Source organism: Thermobia domestica, chromosome 7 (genome assembly GCF_964235325.1).
Source record: "Thermobia domestica chromosome 7, izTheDome1.hap1.1, whole genome shotgun sequence".
NCBI classification, from domain to species: domain Eukaryota; kingdom Metazoa; phylum Arthropoda; class Insecta; order Zygentoma; family Lepismatidae; genus Thermobia; species Thermobia domestica.
Window position 1 is genome coordinate 207,060,049 of NC_137460.1, and position 8,291 is coordinate 207,068,339.

Genomic DNA, 8,291 nt, shown 5'->3' on the forward strand with positions numbered 1-8,291 from the left:
TGACGGTAAAAATGTTTGGTCACCAGATACCGATGTTCTGACAATCATCCTCGATCTGGCCTCTTGTGGACGCCTTGGAAGTTGCTCATCCTCAAGTTTCTAACTGGAAAAGCCATGAAATACAGAGAAATAGATGTTATGGAGCAAGTACAAGTGGTTGGATGTCGCAAGTGTCAAGGTCTAATTGGACTCCTTAACTACTCTGATGTAGGCTGGGGAGGCAAGTTTGTGGGTATCACAAAGAAAACCCGGGTCAGTGCATACATGAAATTTGATGATGATTCCGTCCATTGTAAACTTTTTTGAGAGCTTGGAAACAGTGATCTACCTACTGAGCTGAATGGCAATTTCCGTCACAGGTCAAGGATTTGGAACTATTTGTCTGCCAAGTGAACTTCGTCAGGGCTGATAACCTTATCTGCACTCAAATGACAGTTATTCCATTCAAAACGCTTGGACGAAATGCTAGCTCCGACTCGTGCTGCACTCCTACCCCATATAATAAGATCGAATTACATGGCCATGCGTGACACGTCGTAGGTGACCAACAGCCCCAAGCTTCCTGCAATTGAAGAAAATGGACAAAGGTGTCAACACGCCAGTGCGATGCCTCAACCATGCCTGCTCCTCGAGTTATGAACTACAAAAGGTAACTATGTACCTACACTGAAGTATCATTGGATGATCATTGATAACTAAAAACCGGGAAGTCTACTCCACGATCTGTTCCTCGATAAGTTCACTTCCTGTAGAGGGTGAATTTTGATGCGTAAGCATATTGACGAAACACCCAATTTCTTCCACCATCTTGTAACGGTTTTAGAAGCCTACAAAGCGTCTCTGTATCGCCCTATATCAGCAAGCTGTGTCATGGCTCAAAGTAAAAGGACAAAGAATTGGAATAGTAAGTACTGAGTAAGGAGACCACCGTCCCACTGATTAAGGGGAGAAATCAGGCCTCATATTGGATGTTCACAAGGTGCACTCCCAGTTTACCCATTTAGAGCATCACTCCTTCCAGTAGGGCTAGGCACTAGCCGAGTTATGTTCGCAGTAACCCGATTCCTGGCCCTAACGTCAATGCGAACATCCAAAACTATCATTACTCGTAAACCAAATAAGAGAAACAAAATCAACACACAAAGAGCAACACAAAACCGTCCAGATCCGATGCTACAAGATGTAGTTTTTCCGTGAAGGGAGATCAGGCCAACATAACCCCTCAACCTAGAGGACCAGAGACTACTGCAACATTCTAGACGATAGTAGCGCCATTTTGCCGACACCGGATTTCATGCTTTGTGTATTGCTTTCCTTTCGCTGCTAGTTATTTTAGTTATTTCTATTTTGTCTTATTGTATATTTATTTATTTATTACTATTGTTACACATTTTATCTCCACTATTTAATCTGTTAACCTCTTTTATAAGTTTTATCTTTGCCTGCAACGTTTTTTCTTGCATCATTTTCCTCGCGTGATTTTTATTAGCACTTTTTGTAGACGTCCTTTAGTCAAATTTTGGCATTCCATGTTGAATTCAAACACCGTCAGGGTACTTATCGTGACGGGGAAAATAGGCTAAGATTCTGACGTTCCCACTCTTCCCATAATCAATTTTTCACCATCTCTGCATGTATTATGTATATTTTAGTACTTTTCATGACATGACACAGATGCAGGGCGCACACGTAACAGCAGACTGAAATGAGTGGACACACACTAACTGGAAAAGGACAACCTCTGGCTACCATCTCAACAGACTCACCAATCACGGAATTAGCAACTTACAAGACATCTGGTACAATAAATACCAGATTACGGATGTATGAAAAATCCCACCCTCAGCCATCCTTCCCCATGATTAGGGCCAGATGCGTGAAGAAATTCCACTTTTTCAAATTATTTCGTGCTAGTGCAACACTTCATGACTTTTCTAAAGCCGATTGCGGCGTTAAAAGCATCCTGAAGAGATCCTCGGAAGTGACTGTATATGTAGAAAGCTGCTGACTTAAGTGAACATTGGTCACCAAGACCAGAAAATTAATGTTCCAAAAGTACAAGAATGTCAAGTCTCAATGAAACATGGATGACTATAGTTTTAGGAGGCTAGTTCAAAATTGACTTTTCTGGAGAAGCAACGACAATAGACAATATCCATATTGATACAATAGTTGCATCATTACGCAATACGTATGGAACAAACAGAACACTAGATTTGAAAAGGTCACTTCAAATTAAATGAAATCTTCCAGTTCGTCTCAAGATTATGCCCGTTAGGCTAAGGAAGTATGATTAATGCAACTGAATGATGGAATAATTGGTGGAATGAGAATATAGGAGAAAACGGAAGTAAACCTACAAACTGAGTCCACCACAAACTCACTTGGTCGGGGATCGAACCAGGGACCCCATACACCAGAGGAAAGTGCTTTACCATTAAGCCACCTGTGCCTCCAAGTCATTTGTAGAAGAAAATTCCCACCATACAGCAGATATATGTATATGGACGATTTGAACAAAATATGATTTCCCAAAATAGTTTGGTACTATTGACGTACCATTAAAATTATGCAGAAAATTAATCTTAACTGCAACAGCCATGCAAATTTAAAAAAAAAAAATAAATACGACATTCACATGTTGTTATACTGGCTGTGATTCCAGTCGCCAGAGCCTCGTTAGCCTGCATTCAAATGAATACAGTTACCAGGGTGCACTACGAGGAAGTGAGGTTGGCATTTGAGTGGTCAAAGACGCACTCTTTACACCCCATTTTCATCTCTTGTGTACACTATTTAGTCATAAAAAAAAGAAAGAAAGAAAGAAAACTAAAGCAAAAAGATTAATCAATTCTAATTGCTCTCTATTCTACTCCACATAATCAGCTTTTACAAATGACCCCTACGATTCACAAAAGTAACAGAAATCATTTGTAAGATACAAAATATGAGAGGTGCGATAGAATATTCGATAACACGTTCATCTAATAGGTTGCCGGGTTCGACTCCGAATAAGGATGGATGGTTTGGGTACAAAATCTCGCGGCCAGAACCTCGCGGCGACAACCTCGCGGACCAAAACCTCGCCTGGCCAAAACCTCGACTCCCAAAACCTCGCGGCCCAAAATCTCGCCAGGACGAAACCTCGCCTGGCCAAAACCTTGCCACCCAAAACCTCGCGGGACAAAATCTCGCCGGACCAAAACCCCGCCTGGTCAAAACCTCGCCGCCCAAAACGTCGCGGGCCAAAATCTCGCGGGGCCAAAACCTCGCCTGGCCAAAACCTCGCGGGCCAAAACCTCGCCGGGCCAAAACCTCGCGCCCCAAAATATCGCCATACCCAAAATCCCGCCTGACCAAAATGTAAATGTTTCAACAGATGATAAGGATGACGGTATAAAAGACGCTGTTTCAGAAGAAGTATCACGGGTATTTGACCAAGTCCCGCGATACCATATGAAAATTCTATTTCTGTATTAGAGGATTTCAATGTGAAGGTAGGGCGACAGGATGTTTTTAAACTGGTTATAGGGAATGAAAGTCTGCATAAGGAAAGTAATGACAACTAACGATGTTAGTTCCGTGAACTTTGGAACATCCAAAAACTTAAAATTTTAACAAAAATCTAATAATATTTATGAAAGTATGAAATAATATATGAGTTTTTACGACGTCCCTTGATTATGTCCTATAGGTTAAAGGAGACGTAGATGACCAGGATGAAGGAAATGATCGAATAAAGAAAGTGGGAGGAAACGGGAATAACCCGGGAAAGCCCACGCACACGATGTTTTGTATCTTATTATTATTATTATTATTATTATTATTATTATTATTATTTGTAAAGTGGAATTGCATATTAGGAAACACATTGGGTAAATTTTAAAGAAAAGTTTCATTCGCGGCGAGGTTTTGGCCCGGCGAGATTTTGGGCGGCGAGGTTTTGGCCCGGCGAGATTTTGTCCCGCGAGGTTTTGGGCGGCGAGGTTTTGGCCACGCGAGGTTTTGGCCCGGCGAGATTTTGTCCCGCGAGGTTTTGGGCGGCGAGGTTTTGGCTACGCGAGGTTTTGGCCCGGCGAGATTTTGGCTACGCGAGGTTTTGGCCCGGCGAGATTTTGGCCACGCGAGGTTTTGGCCTGGCGAGATTTTGTCCCGCGAGGTTTTAGCCGGCGAGATTTTGGGCGGCGATGTTTCGGCCGCGAGATTTTGTCCGTATACCAGGATGGATAATTTTCCCTGTTTTACCCTCATTCAACCAGGTTCTGTAAAATTAAGAAATTTGGCAGGTAAAGTTGGCAATAGACTTCTACTCACCTCAATGGCTCCTGTATGTGCCAAGTAAGAGATGGAGTTTGGGTACCTTATGCTGCAAAGGTCTATTTGCACCTGTCAATGTATAAAATTTAGTAATGAATCTGACAAAACAATAATATATAGAAGACAGAAACAGCCACGAAAGTGCAACGGTAAAATTAGTAACACAATGGGAAATTTACCTTCTTTTGCCAGGGCTACGCAGCAAGGGTAAAGAAAGGACAGAATTAGTATGAAAGATAAAAGAAAAATACATATCGAATTATCACTGGAACTGGAAATGAAAAATGCATTTAGTGGCAATAAGCAGGAGTAAAACAGGAGGAAGTGAGAAAAGTGTAAACATTAGAACAATCACAATGTGGTAGGGGATGTAGGTGACGAAGCTTCCTTTTCTACCCTTTTTTGTACCCATACCGTGTTCTGACTGCCTACAGGGTCTCATACTCAACTGGTGGCAAATATTTTTTTTTTCTTTTCATACTTCGAAAGTGCAGTGCTTAATTAGCATATATACTAAATTCTCTCCTCCTATACTTATTACAAGCCATGCCGTACCACTGTGAATACAGTAAGTTTAATTATAATCACGTGGTATGAATATACTGTAAATGTTTATTGAGTATCCCAATTTTCAAAAAATACAGAAATCCTAGTCAAGTTCATGTGCTAATTGTACGCACTATATAAAAATACAACAGTTATAAATGTTAATATAAGTTAATATCGAATACTGTACTGCTGCAAATAGTGGGAAAATGAGGAAGAAATCTTCCTGTATATAAAAATACAAAAATATCGATCTGAATACATTGATGTGAGTGTATTATAAAATATAATGCTTGTATGTGTAAAAGTATCTTAGGTAACTGACAGTTTTAAAAACAAGAGTAATTCAACAAAAACTTGTAACAAAGTTATTAAATAGTAAACATGCAGATAGGAGTAACCAATCATGAGTTTATAAATTTCTTGGAGAAAGGACTATTTAAGTTGTCTGCCACGAAATAATGCATACAATAACTTCTAATCGAAATTTGCTTGCAATTGCTTGATCAGCTCAAGATTTACTTTCAAACTGCAGAAGATATTTTATGTATTTGTATGAGCTGAAAACAATTACTATTCCTTCCAGGTAAAAGATTGTCCATATCCGTATCTAAGAGGTCCGTACACCGAAGGGTTGTCTCACATAATATACTTATGTCACCACAAAATTGTTTCTCTGTATTACGCAGGTTCCGCTATTGAGAAGTGTCCATTAAGAGATGTTTCACTGCACTAACTTTGTGTTACTCCAGATTGTCTAAGCTAGTAACTGGTTTTTACTGCGTTTATAAGAAGCTTTTTATTAATTGTTGAATACGTAATAACGTTAAGAAACAACTAGATTACGCAGTCCACAAACTGAACCTTAGACAAAAATATAGAGTGAGGCGTAAGTCCCGTACCACCTTGTGTATTTTTGAAACGGCTTCAGGGAAAATGAAACTTTGGATGTGGGTAACTGGGGTGGGAGAGCACTAGATGGTCCCATTTGGCACCATGCTGGTGATTTCGAAATCTGCTATTTTCAATTCAGGTCCAATATTTCAAATGGGAAGGGGGGCATGCGACATGATTTCAGGTTAAAATTTTAGCAGATTACGAATCTGAAGTCATTTTCATCTAACTTTCATCAGTAATGAAATTTTGTTTAGTAAACATTGCATATTGCATGATGTAATGGGTCTTCGTCTTTTCAGGTGACGTAACATGATTCTCACCCGCCAAGAGAGGACTGAAATTGTTCTCATGAGTGGGGAACGCAGTGCCAAAACCATCGCTGATGACTTCAATGCCCGGCATCCAGAAAGGGACAACATTGCACATACTAGTGTTGCGTATTTTGCAGAAATTTGAAGTTTCAGGATCGTACAAGACAAATGCAGTGGGCATCCGAGCACTGCAACGGAGGCAACAGTAACGGCGGTTGTAACATTCCTGGTGGAAAGCCCGAAACGCAGTACCAGATGTTTAGCTGGAGTTCCAGATGTAAGTCAGAGTTCGATATTCCTTGTGTTGCACACAAACAAGTGGCATCTATATGAACTCTTAACTGCAGCAATACCTAACGGAGGACGACTCGGATAGAAGAATGCAATTTCCAGAATAAGCTGTGATGAAGTGTTAACAAGGATTTCGTTTTTCCTCTTAGTGTGTTGTTTAGTGATGAGATTGTGTTTCATGTGAACGGTAAGGACAATAAACAGAATCCCAGTTATTAGTCAGACACAAACTCAGCATGGATAGATGAATCGAGGGAAATCGATGCAGAAAACGTGATGGTATGGTGTGGGATATGAAATACGCGTATCATCGAGCCGTCCTTCATCCATGGGAACGTAAATGGGGACATATCTTTATATGCCGTAGGAATAGGTGTTCTTATCATTGAACTCAGAAAGTGACTTCCCTGCCTTTTTCCAACAAGATGGTGTGCCTCCTCACAACGCATTTTGTGTGAGGGAGTGGTTGGATGCACAGTTCCCGGCCACTGCATCCCCGAAGGCCAATTGACAGCCGACCTGACATCCTTGGATTTTTATCAGTGAGGCCATCCCAAAGCACCTGTTTATCAAGAAAAAAAATCACTGATCTCCGACACCTCGAACAATGAATCAAACACGCTTGTGACTATGACACCGGAAGTGTTATTAAGTGTCCATCAGGACTGAAAAAAGTTCATTATGTGTAACACACAATGGGGAACACAGAGTATATCTTGTAGGATGCCAATGCAATGTTGACTTCCCAAAACTTCATTACTAATTAAAGTTAGGTGAAGAATGACTTCTAATTCGTATTTCTGCTGAAATTTTAGCCTAAACTCATGTGTCGCATAGCCCCCTTCCCATTTGAAATATTGGACCTGCAAACTGGCAGATTTGAAGATGTCCGCCATGATGCAAAATGGCACCATCAGGTACGCCCCCGACCCGAAGTTTCGTCATCTTTCCTCAAGCTGTTTCAAAAATAAAACTGTGGTGCTGGACTTCTGCCTCACCTTGCTGTATAAATAGATACATACAATAATGTAAATTCAAAGTTCACTTCGTAACTCATATTATAACAAAACGCTAATAGTTTTTTTTTTTTTTTTTTTAACCAAACACTTTCGCCATTTCAATAAAAAAAGAACTGCCACTGGTTTAAGTGATACAATTTTTCCTTTGCACCGCATTGCTTTAATTTTGTGTAGAAAACTGCGATGCAATATTGCTTTAATAGCACTAAGATATAAACTGACCAGGCAAAACATTATAACCATCTGCTACTTTTTGAACAAAGTCGCCGAGCTAACGTAAGAGGCAGGCGCACCGCAGAACCGCTCGCCAAACGGGGCAGACATTTCACTCGATCAGTTTGTGGTGCTTGTGCATAGAATGGGTAAGGTCGAGGATACAGAATATGATAAAGGGCCAAATTGTGATGGCCTAACGGCTGGAAACAAGCATCTTGGAAACAGCTCGACTTGTGGGGGTTCGCGAGCTCCTGTGGTTAGTCTTTTCCAAAGGTGAGAAAAGGACGAAGAAACCAGCACCAAATCACAAGATAAAGGTAGCCACACCTCATTAAATATGTCGGACATCGTAGACTGTCAAGGTTGGTACAACAGGATACGGCGCAAACTGTGGCACAATTAACAGTTGACTTAAAACATAAGCGTATGCGCATACATTTCACCGTACACTGTAAGATGTAGCCTCCACACCTGACGTTCCAAACGTATACTGACATTATCCTGACAATATCATCGTTTACAACTGGGGTGCGAACGTGTTCATCGTCATTGGATAACCAAGCAATGGCACAATATGGCATGGTCCGATCAATCAGGATACTTCGGCCTTGCAGCAAAACAGCTGCTCGGGATATGCACAGTGATGACAGGTACTGGTAACTCTTAGATTAAACTTTGGTAGTTAGGGAATGCT